This window comes from Equus caballus, chromosome 17 (genome assembly GCF_041296265.1).
Source record: "Equus caballus isolate H_3958 breed thoroughbred chromosome 17, TB-T2T, whole genome shotgun sequence".
Classification (NCBI taxonomy): Eukaryota; Metazoa; Chordata; class Mammalia; order Perissodactyla; family Equidae; genus Equus; species Equus caballus.
The window spans coordinates 9,997,293-10,010,000 of record NC_091700.1 but is presented as its reverse complement, the minus strand read 5'-3'; positions in this window follow the sequence as shown (position 1 = coordinate 10,010,000).

The following is a 12,708-nucleotide window of genomic DNA, read 5'->3' as shown; positions in this document are numbered from 1 at the left end:
CATTGTGCACTGGGTCAGAGAGTGTCAGAATGCACCTATGTCAGAAAGGGCCCTTTGCTCTCAGCCGTGCCCTCCATTGCTCTAGAGGTGGAAGGCAGAAAGCACTGCCTCCTTCCTTAAATTGGAGACAAGCCATAAACTGTCTTGCCTCCAGCTCTTTAGGAAGCTGACAAGCAACTCGCTTTCCATAGTCCTGTTACAGCAGACTGGGGAACTTCCCATACAAAGGCAGCTCAAATGGCATTTCTTCCCAGCACTTAACTCGCAGCTTTAGGACTCCTGATTCTTCCGCAATTCCACCTGGCCAACCCGGCTCAGACGAAATGCCTACATCTTCCTCTGAAGCAAATGGGCTGAGTCCCAAATGATTGAGCGTCCACGTGCTTAGGAGGCGATAGACTGCAAACCTTTTTCCAACCACCATTGTGCACAGCTGGAGAGAGCGTCGGAAAGCAGCTATGTCAGAAAGACCCCTTTGCTCTCAGCCGTGCCCTTAATTGCTCTAGACGTGGAATGCACAATGCACTGGCTCCCGCCCTCAAGGGGCGACAAGCCACAGACCATCTTCCTTCCATCTCTTTAGGAAGCTGAGCAAGAACTCGCTTTCAACAGTGCTCTGTCTGTGTCCTGGCAACATCTCATACAAAGGCAGCTGATATGCCATTTCTTTTCAGCGCTAAACTCGAAGATTTGGAACTTGTGCTCCTGCCACATTTCCAGGTTGCCAACCCCGCTCAGACGAAATGTCTACATCTTCCCCTTCAGCAACGGGGACAAGGCACAGATGACTGTGCTTCCGCATGCTTAGCAGGAGCAGACAATAGGCTTTTTACAAACCGCCATTGTGCACTGGGTCAGAGAGTGTCAGAATGCACCTATGTCAGAAAGGGCCCTTGCTCTCAGCCGTGCCCTCCACTGCTCTAGAGGTGGAAGGCACAAAGCACTGCCTCCATCCTTCAATTGGAGACAAGCCAGCAACTGTCCTGCTTCCAGCTCTTTAGGAAGCTGGGAAAGCACTCGCATTCCACAGTGCTCTTACAGCGTCCTGGGAACGTCTCATACAAAGGCAGCTGAACACCGTGTCTTTTCAGCCCTTAACTCACCAATCTGCAACATCTGCTTCTGCCCCATTTCCACCTTGCCAACCCGGCTCAGACGAAATGCCTACATCTTCCCCTCAAGCGACTGTGCTGATTCCCAAATGATTGAGCATCCACATGCTTAGGAGGCGATAAACTGCATGCCTTTTTCCAACCACCATTTTACACTGCTTAGAGAGCGTCAGAAAGCAGCTATGTCAGAAAGGCACCTTTGCTCTCACCATGCCCTCCATTGCTCTCAAGGTGGAAGGCACAAGGCACTGGTTCTGAATCCACCCCTCAATGGGAGATAAACCACATCTTGTCCTGCTTCCAGCTCGTTAGGAAGTGGAGAAGAAACTCCCTTTCCACAGTGCTCTTACAGCGTCCTGGGAACATCTCATACAAAGGAGGCTGAACGCCGTTTCTCTTCAGCACTTCACTCGCCAGTCTGGGACATCTGCATCCTGCACGTTTCCACCTTGCCAACCCGGCTCAGACGAAATGCCTACATCTTCCCCTGAAGCAACTGGGCTGAGTCCCAAATGATTGAGCGTCCACGTGCTTAGGAGGCGATAGACTGCACGCCTTTTTCCAACCACCATTGCGCACTGCTGGAGAGAGTGTCGGAAAGCAGCTATGTCAGAAAGACCCCTTTGCTCTCAGCCGTGCCCTTCATTGCTCTAGACGTGGAATGCACAATGCACTGGCTCCCCCCCTCAAGGGGCGACAAGCCACAGACCATCTTCCTTCCATCTCTTTAGGAAGCTGGGAAAGAACTCGCTATACACAGGGCTTTTACAGCATAAGAGGAAACTCTCATACAGAGGCAGCTCAAACGCCATTTCTTCCCAGTGCTTAACTGGCCGCTTTTTGACTTCCGCTTCTGCCACATTTCCACCTTGCCAACCGGGCTCAGACGAAATGCCTACATCTTCCCCTTCAGCACAGGGGGCGAAGCCCACATGGTTGTGCTGCCACATGTTAACAGGAGCAGACAATATGCTTTTTACAAACCGCCATTGTGCACTGGGTCAGAGAGTGTCAGAAAGCACCTATGTCAGAAAGGGCCCTTTGCTATCAGCCATGCCCTCCATTGCTCTAGAGGTGGAAGGCACAAAGCACTGCCTCCATCCTTCAATTGGAGACAAGCCAGCAACTGTCCTGCTTCCAGCTCTTTAGGAAGCTGGGAAAGCACTAGCATTCCACAGTGCTCTTACAGCGTCCTGGGAACGTCTCATAGAAAGGCAGCTGAACACCGTATCTTTCCAGCCCTTAACTCACCAATCTGCAACATCTGCTTCTGCCGCATTTCCACCTTGCCAACCCGGCTCAGACGAAATGCCTACATCTTCCCCTCAAGCGACTGTGCTGATTCCCAAATGATTGAGCATCCACATGCTTAGGAGGCGATAAACTGCATGAGTTTTTCCAACCACCATTTTACACTGCTTAGAGAGCGTCGGAAAGCAGCTATGTCAGAAAGGCACCTTTGCTCTCAGCCATGCCCTCCATTGCTCTCAAGGTGGAAGGCACATGGCACTGGTTCTGGATCCACCCCTCAATGGGAGACAAACCACATCTTGTCCTGCTTCCAGCTCGTTAGGAAGTGGAGAAGAAACTCCCTTTCCACAGTGCTCTTACAGCGTCCTGGGAACATCTCATACAAAGGAGGCTGAACGCCGTTTCTTTTCAGCACTTCACTCGCCAGTCTGGGACATCTGCATCCTGCACGTTTCCACCTTGCCAACCCGGCTCAGACGAAATGCCTACATCTTCCCCTTGAGCAATGGGGATGAGGCCCATAGGATTGTGGTTGCATATGCTGAGGAGGAGAGAGACAATAGGCTTTTAACTAACCACGAAGTGCAACGGTTGGGAGAGTGTCAGAAAGCACCAATGGCAGAAAGACCCCTTTACTCTCAGCTGCACCCTCCATTGCCCTAGAGGTTGAAGGCACAAAGCACTGCCTCCATCCTTCAATCGGAGACAACTCATAAACTGTCTTGCCTCCAGGTCTTTAAGAAGCTGGGAAAGAACTCGCTATCCACAGTGCAGTTACAGTGTACGAGGAAACACTCATACAGAGGCAGCTCAAACGCCATTTCTTCCCAGTGCTTAACTGTCCCCTTTAGGACTTCCGCTTCTGCCACAGTTCCACCTTGCCAACCCGGCTCAGATGAAATGCCTACATCTTCCCCTTAAGCAACGGGGGCGAAGCCCACATGATTGTGCTGCCACATGCTTAGCAGGAGAAGACAATAGGCTTTTTACAAACCGCCATTGTGCACTGGGTCAGAGAGTGTCAGAATGCACCTATGTCAGAAAGGGCCCTTTGCTCTCAGCCGTGCCCTCCATTGCTCTAGAGGTGGAAGGCAGAAAGCACTGCCTCCATCCTTAAATTGGAGACAAGCCATAAACTGTCTTGCCTCCAGCTCTTTAGGAAGCTGACAAGCAACTCGCTTTCCATAGTCCTGTTACAGCAGACTGGGGAACTTCCCATACAAAGGCAGCTCAAATGGCATTTCTTCCCAGCACTTAACTCGCAGCTTTAGGACTCCTGATTCTTCCGCAATTCCACCTGGCCAACCCGGCTCAGACGAAATGCCTACATCTTCCTCTGAAGCAAATGGGCTGAGTCCCAAATGATTGAGCGTCCACGTGCTTAGGAGGCGATAGACTGCAAACCTTTTTCCAACCACCATTGTGCACAGCTGGAGAGAGCGTCGGAAAGCAGCTATGTCAGAAAGACCCCTTTGCTCTCAGCCGTGCCCTTAATTGCTCTAGACGTGGAATGCACAATGCACTGGCTCCCGCCCTCAAGGGGCGACAAGCCACAGACCATCTTCCTTCCATCTCTTTAGGAAGCTGAGCAAGAACTCGCTTTCAACAGTGCTCTGTCTGTGTCCTGGCAACATCTCATACAAAGGCAGCTGATATGCCATTTCTTTTCAGCGCTAAACTCGAAGATTTGGAACTTGTGCTCCTGCCACATTTCCAGGTTGCCAACCCCGCTCAGACGAAATGTCTACATCTTCCCCTTCAGCAACGGGGACAAGGCACAGATGACTGTGCTTCCGCATGCTTAGCAGGAGCAGACAATAGGCTTTTTACAAACCGCCATTGTGCACTGGGTCAGAGAGTGTCAGAATGCACCTATGTCAGAAAGGGCCCTTGCTCTCAGCCGTGCCCTCCACTGCTCTAGAGGTGGAAGGCACAAAGCACTGCCTCCATCCTTCAATTGGAGACAAGCCAGCAACTGGCCTGCTTCCAGCTCTTTAGGAAGCTGGGAAAGCACTCGCATTCCACAGTGCTCTTACAGCGTCCTGGGAACGTCTCATACAAAGGCAGCTGAACACCGTGTCTTTCCAGCCCTTAACTCACCAATCTGCAACATCTGCTTCTGCCCCATTTCCACCTTGCCAACCCGGCTCAGACGAAATGCCTACATCTTCCCCTCAAGCGACTGTGCTGATTCCCAAATGATTGAGCATCCACATGCTTTGGAGGCGATAAACTGCATGCCTTTTTCCAACCACCATTTTACACTGCTTAGAGAGCGTCAGAAAGCAGCTATGTCAAAAAGGCACCTTTGCTCTCACCATGCCCTCCATTGCTCTCAAGGTGGAAGGCACAAGGCACTGGTTCTGAATCCACCCCTCAATGGGAGACAAACCACATCTTGTCCTGCTTCCAGCTCGTTAGGAAGTGGAGAAGAAACTCCCTTTCCACAGTGCTCTTACAGCGTCCTGGGAACATCTCATACAAAGGAGGCTGAACACCGTTTCTCTTCAGCACTTCACTCGCCAGTCTGGGACATCTGCATCCTGCACGTTTCCACCTTGCCAACCCGGCTCAGACGAAATGCCTACATCTTCCCCTTGAGCAATGGGGATGAGGCCCATAGGATTGTGGTTCCACATGCTAAGGAGGAGAGAGACAATAGGCTTTAAAATAACCACGAAGTGCAAAGGTTGGGAGAGTGTCAGAAAGCACCAATGGCAGAAACACCCCTTTACTCTCAGCCGCGCCCTCCATTGCTGTAGAGGTGGAAGGCACAAAGCACTGCCTCCATCCTTCAATGGGAGACAAGCCATAAACTGTCTTGCCTCCAGCTCTTTAGGAAGCTGGGAAAGAACTCGCTTTCCACTGTGCTGTTACAGCAGACCGGTTAACTTCTCATACAAAGGCTGCTCAAATGGCATTTCTTCCCAGCCCTTAACTTGCAGCTTAGGACTCCTGCATCTGCCGCGATTCCACCTTGCCAACCCGGCTCAGACGAAATGCCTACATCTTCCCCTGAAGCAACTGGGCTGAGTCCCAAATGATTGAGCGTCCACGTGCTTAGGAGGCGATAGACTGCACGCCTTTTTCCAACCAGCATTGCGCACTGCTGGAGAGAGTGTCGGACAGCAGCTATGTCAGAAAGACCCCTTTGCTCTCAGCCGTGCCCTTCATTGCTCTAGACGTGGAATGCACAATGCACTGGCTCACCCCTAAAGGGGCGACAATCCAGAGACCATCTTCCTTCCATCTCTTTAGGAAGCTGAGCAAGAACTAGCTTTCCAAAGTGCTCTTTCTGTGTCCTGGCAGCATCTCATACAAAGGCAGCTGATATGCCATTTATTTTCAGCGCTTAACTCGCAGATTTGGAACTTCTGCTCCTGCCACATTTCCACCTTGCCAACCCGGTTCAGACGAAATGTCTACATCTTCCCCTTCAGCAACGGGGACTAGGCCCAGATGACTGTGCTTCCGCATGCTTATCAGGAGCACACGATAGGCTTTTTACAAACCACCATTGTGCACTGGGTCAGAGAGTGTCAGAATGCACCTATGTCAGAAAGGGCCCTTTGCTCTCAGCCGTGCCCTCCATTGCTGTAGAGGTGGAAGGCACCAAGCACTGCCTCCATCCTTCAATTGGAGACAAGCCAGCAACTGGCCTGCTTCCAGCTCTTTAGGAAGCTGGGAAAACACTCGCATTCCACAGTGCTCTTTCAGCGTTCTGGGAAAGTCTCATACAAAGGCAGCTGAACACCGTGTTTTTTCAGCCCTTAACTCACCAATCTGCAACATCTGCTTCTGCCGCATTTCCACCTTGCGAACCCGGCTCAGACGAAATGCCTACATCTTCCCCTCAAGCGACTGTGCTGATTCCCAAATGATTGAGCATCCACATGCTTAGGAGGCGATAAACTGCATGCCTTTTTCCAACCACCATTTTACACTGCTTAGAGAGCATCGGAAAGCAGCTATGTCAGAAAAGCCCCTTTGCTCTCAGCCATGCCCTCCATTTCTCTCGAGGTGCAAGGCACAAGGCACTGGTTCTGGATCCACCCCTCAATGGGAGACAAACCACATCTTGGTCTGCTTCAAGCTCTCTAGGAAGTGGAGAAAAAACTCCCTTTCCACAGTGCTCTTACAGCGTCCTGGGAACATCTCATACAAAGGAGGCTGAACGCCGTTTCATTTCGGCACTTCACTCGCCAGTCTGGGACAGCTGCATCCTGCACGTTTCCACCTTGCCAACACGGCTCAGACGAAATGCCTACATCTTCCCCTTGAGCAATGGGGATGAGGCCCATAGGATTGTGGTTCCACATCCTGAGGAGGAGAGAGACAATAGGCTTTTAACTAACCACGAAGTGCAACGGTTGGGAGAGTGTCAGAAGGCACCAATGGCAGAAACACCCCTTTACTCTCCGCCGCGCCCTCCATTGCTGTAGAGGTGGAAGGCACAAAGCACTGCCTCCATCCTTCAATGGGACACAAGCCATAAACTGTCTTGCCTCCAGCTCTTTAGGAAGCTGGGAAAGAACTCGCTATACACAGTGCTGTTACAGCATACGAGGAAAATCTCATGCAGAGGCAGCTCAAACGCCATTTCTTCCCAGTGCTTAACTGGCCGCTTTAGGACTTCCCCTTCTGCCACAGTTCCACCTTGGCAACCCGGCTCAGACGAAATACCTACATCTTCCCTTTCAGCAACGGCGGCGAAGCCTACATGATTGCGCTGCCACATGCTTAGCAGTAGCAGACAATAGGCTTTTTACAAACCGCCATTGTGCACTGGGTCAGAGAGTGTCAGAATGCACCTATGTCAGAAAGGGCCCTTTGCTCTCAGCCGTGCCCTCCATTGCTCTAGAGGTGGAAGGAACAAAGCACTGCCTCCATCCTTCAATTGGAGACAAGCCATAAACTGTCTTGCCTCCAGCTCTTTAGGAAGCTGACAAAGAACTCGCTTTCCACAGTCCTGTTACAGCAGACTGGGGAAATTCTCATACAAAGGCTGCTCAAATGGCATTTCTTCCCAGCCCTTAACTCGCAGCTTAGAACTCCTGATCTGCCGCAATTCCACCTTGCCAACCTGGCTTAGACGAAATGCCTACATCTTCCCCTGAAGCAACTGGGCTGAGTCCCAAATGATTGAGCGTCCACGTGCTTAGGAGGCGATAGACTGCACGCCTTTTTCCAACCACCATTGTGCACTGCTGGAGAGAGTGTCGGAAAGCAGCTATGTCAGAAAGACCCCTTTGCGCTCAGCCCTGCCCTTCATTGCTCTAGGCGTGGAATGCACAAGGCACTGGCTCCATCCTTCAATTGGAGACAAGCCAGCAACTGTCCTGCTTCCAGCTCTTTAGGAAGCTGGGAAAGCACTCGCATTCCACAGTGCTCTTACAGCGTCCTGGGAAAGTCTCATACAAAGGCAGCTGAACACCGTGTCTTTTCAGCCCTTAACTCACCAACCTGCAACATCTGCTTCTGCCGCATTTCCACCTTGCCAACCCGGCTCAGACGAAATGCCTACATCTTCCCCTGAAGCAACTGTGCTGATTCCCAAATGATTGAGCATCCACATGCTTAGGAGGCGATAAACTGCATGCCTTTTTCCAACCACAATTTTACACTGCTTGGAGAGCGTCGGAAAGCAGCTATGTCAGAAAGGCCCCTTTGCTCTCAGCCATGCCCTCCATTGCTCTCGAGGTGGAAGGCACAAGGCACTGGTTGTGGATCCACCCCTCAATGGGAGACAAACCACATCTTGTCCTGCTTCCAGCTCTTTAGGAATTGGATAAAAATCTCCCTTTCCACAGGGCTCTTACAGCGTCCTGGGAACATCTCATACAAAGGAGGCTGAACGCCGTTTCTCTTCAGCACTTCACTCGCCAGTCTGGGACAACTGCATCCTGCACGTTTCCACCTTGCCAACCCGGCTCAGACGAAATGCCTACATCTTCCCCTTGAGCAATGGGGATGAGGCCCATAGGATTGTGGTTCCACATGCTGAGGAGGAGAGAGACAATAGTGTTTTAACTAACCACGATGTGCAATGGTTGGGAGAGTGTCAGAAAGCACCAATATCAGAAAGACCCCTTTACTCTCAGCTGCGCCCTCCATTGCTGTAGAGGTGGAAGGCACAAAGCACTGCCTCCCTCCTTCAATTGGAGACAAGCCACAAACTGTCTTGCCTCCAGCTCTTTAGGAAGCTGGGAAAGAACTCGCTTTCCACAGTGCTGTTACAGCATACGAGGAAACTCTCATACAGAGGCAGCTCAAACGCCATTTCTTCCCAGTGCTTAACTGGCCGCTTTAGGACTTCCGCTCCTGCCACAGTCCCACCTTGCCAACCAGGCTCAGATGAAATGCCTACATCTTCCCCTTAAGCAACGGGGGCGAAGCCCACATGATTGTGCTGGCACATGCTTTGCAGGAGCAGACAATAGGGTTTTTACAAACCGCCATTGTGCACTGTGTTAAAGAGTGTCAGAATGCACCTATGTCAGAATGGGTCCTTTGCTCTCAGCCATGCCCTCCATTGCTCTAGAGGTGGAAGGCACAATGCACTGCCTCCATCCTTCAATTGGAGACAAGCCATAAAATGTCTTGCCTCCAGCTCTTTAGGAAGCTGACAAACAACTCGCTTTCCACAGTCCTGTTACAGCAGACCGGTTAACTTCTCATACAAAGGCTGCTCAAATGGCATTTCTTCCCAGCCCTTAACTTGCAGCTTAGGACTCCTGCTTCTGCCGCAATTCCACCTTGCCAACCCGGCTCAGACGAAATGCCTACATCTTCCCCTGAAGCAACTGGGCTGAGTCCCAAATGATTGAGCGTCCACGTGCTTAGGAGGCGATAGACTGCACGCCTTTTTCCAACCAGCATTGCGCACTGCTGGAGAGAGTGTCGGAAAGCAGCTATGTCAGAAAGACCCCTTTGCTCTCAGCCGTGCCCTTCATTGCTCTAGACGTGGAATGCACAATGCACTGGCTCCCCCCCTCAAGGGGCGACAATCCAGAGACCATCTTCCTTCCATCTCTTTAGGAAGCTGAGCAAGAACTCGCTTTCCAAAGTGCTCTTTCTGTGTCCTGGCAGCATCTCATACAAAGGCAGCTGATATGCCATTTATTTTCAGTGCTTAACTCGCAGATTTGGAACTTCTGCTCCTGCCACATTTCCACCTTGCCAACCCGGCTCAGACGAAATGTCTACATCTTCCCCTTCAGCAACGGGGACGAGGCCCAGATGACTGTGCTTCCGCATGCTTATCAGGAGCACACGATAGGCTTTTTACAAACCGCCATTGTGCACTGGGTCAGAGAGTGTCAGAATGCACCTATGTCAGAAAGGGCCCTTTGCTCTCAGCCGTGCCCTCCATTGCTCTAGATGTGGAAGGCACAAAGCACTGCCTCCATCCTTCAATTGGAGACAAGCCAGCAACTGGCCTGCTTCCAGCTCTTTAGGAAGCTGGGAAAACACTCGCATTCCACAGTGCTCTTTCAGCGTTCTGGGAAAGTCTCATACAAAGGCAGCTGAACACCGTGTCTTTTCAGCCCTTAACTCACCAATCTGCAACATCTGCTTCTGCCGCATTTCCACCTTGCCAACCCGGCTCAGACGAAATGCCTACATCTTCCCCTCAAGGGACTGTGCTGATTCCCAAATGATTGAGCATCCACATGCTTAGGAGGCGATAAACTGCATGCCTTTTTCCAACCACCATTTTACACTGCTTCGAGAGCATCGGAAAGCAGCTATGTCAGAAAGGCCCCTTTGCTCTCAGCCATGCCCTCCATTGCTCTCGAGGTGGAAGGCACAAGGCACTGGTTCTGGATCCACCCCTCAATGGGAGACAAACCACATCTTGGTCTGCTTCAAGCTCTGTAGGAAGTGGAGAAAAAACTCCCTTTCCACAGTGCTCTTACAGCGTCCTGGGAACATCTCATACAAAGGAGGCTGAACGCCGTTTCATTTCGGCACTTCACTCGCCAGTCTGGGACATCTGCATCCTGCACGTTTCCACCTTGCCAACACGGCTCAGACGAAATGCCTACAACTTCCCCTTGAGCAATGGGGATGAGGCCCATAGGATTGTGGTTCCATATGCTGAGGAGGAGAGAGACAATAGGCTTTTAACTAACCACGAAGTGCAACGGTTGCGAGAGTGTCAGAAAGCGCCAATGGCAGAAAGACCCCTTTACTCTCACCCGCACCCTCCATTGCTGTATAGGTGGAAGGCACAAAGCACTGCCTCCCTCCTTCAACGTGAGACAAGCCATAAACTGTCTTGCCTCCAGCTCTTTAGGAAGCTGGGAAAGAACTCGCTTTCCACAGTGCTGTTACAGCATACGAGGAAACTCTCATACAGAGGCAGCTCAAATGCCATTTCTTCCCAGTGCTTAACTGGCCGCTTTAGGACTTCCGCCTCTGTCACAGTTCCACCTTGCCAACCCGGCTCAGGCGAAATGCCTACATCTTCCCCTTCAGCAACGGGGACGAGGCCCATATCACTGTGCTTCCGCATGCTTAGCAGGAGCAGACAATAGGCTTTTTACAAACCGCCATTGTGCACTGGGTCAGAGAGTGTCAGAATGCACCTATGTCAGAAAGGGCCCTTTGCTGTCAGCCATGCCCTCCATTGCTCTAGAGGTGGAAGGCACAAAGCACTGCCTCCATCCTTCAATTGGAGACAAGCCATAAACTGTCATGCCTCCAGCTCTTTAGGAAGCTGACAAACAACTCGCTTTCCACAGTCCTGTTACAGCAGACCGGGGAACTTCTCATACAAAGGCAGCTCAAATGGCATTTCTTCCCAGCCCTTAACTCGCAGCTTAGGACTCCTGCTTCTGCCGCAATTCCACCTTGCCAACCCGGCTCAGACGAAATGCCTACATCTTCCCCTGAAGAAACTGGGCTGAGTCCCAAATGATGTAGCATCCACGTGCTTAGGAGACGATAGACTGCACGCCTTTTTCCAACCACCATTGTGTACTGCTGGAGAGAGTGTCGGAAAGCAGCTATGTCAGAAAGACCCCTTTGCTCTCAGGCGTGCCGTTCATTGCTCTAGCCGTGGAATGCACAACGCACTGGCTCCCCCCCTCTTCGGGCGACAAGCCACAGACCATCTTCCTTCCATCTCTTTAGGAAGCTGAGCAAGAACTCTCTTTCAACAGTGCTCTTTCTGTGTCCTGGCAACATCTCATACAAAGGCAGCTGATATGCCATTTCTCTTCAGCGCTTAACTCGCAGATTTGGAACATCTGCTCCTGCCACATTTCCAGCTTGCCAAACCGGCTCAGACGAAATGTCTACATCTTCCCCTGAAGCAACTGGGCTGAGTCCCAAATGATTGAGCGTCCACGTGCTTAGGAGGCGATAGACTGCACGCCTTTTTCCAACCAGCATTGCGCACTGCTGGAGAGAGTGTCGGAAAGCAGCTATGTCAGAAAGACCCCTTTGCTCTCAGCCGTGCCCTCCATTGCTCTAGATGTGAAAGGCACAAAACACTGCCTCCATCCTTCAATTGGAGACAAGCCAGCAACTGTCCTGCTTCCAGCTCTTTAGGAAGCTGGGAAAGCACTCGCATTCCACAGTGCTCTTACAGCGTCCTGGGAACGTCTCATAGAAAGGCAGCTGAACACCATGTCATTCCAGCCCTTAACTCACCAATCTGCAACATCTGCTTCTGCCCCATTTCCACCTTGCCAACCCGGCTCAGACGAAATGCCTACATCTTCCCCTCAAGCGACTGTGCTGATTCCCAAATGATTGAGCATCCACATGCTCAGGTTGCGATAAACTGCATGCCTTTTTCCAACCACCATTTTACACTGCTTAGAGAGCGTCGGAAAGCAGCTATGTCAGAAAGGCACCTTTGCTCTCAGCCATGCCCTCCATTGCTCTCAAGGTGGAAGGCACAAGGCACTGGTTCTGGATCCACCCCTCAATGGGAGACAAACCACATCTTGTCCTGCTTCCAGCCCGTTAGGAAGTGGAGAAGAAACTCCCTTTCCACAATGCTCTTACAGCGTCCTGGGAACATCTCATACAAAGGAGGCTGAACGCCGTTTCTTTTCAGCACTTCACTCGCCAGTCTGGGACATCTGCATCCTGCACGTTTCCACCTTGCCAACCCGGCTCAGACGAAATGCCTACATCTTCCCCTTGAGCAATGGGGATGAGGCCCATAGGATTGTGGTTCCACATGCTGAGAGGGGAGAGAGAATAGGCTTTAAACTAACCACGAAGTGCAACGGTTGGGAGAGTGTCAGAAAGCACCAATGGCAGAAACACCCCTTTACTCTGAGACGCGCCCTCCATTGCTGTAGAGGTGGAAGGCACAAAGCACTGC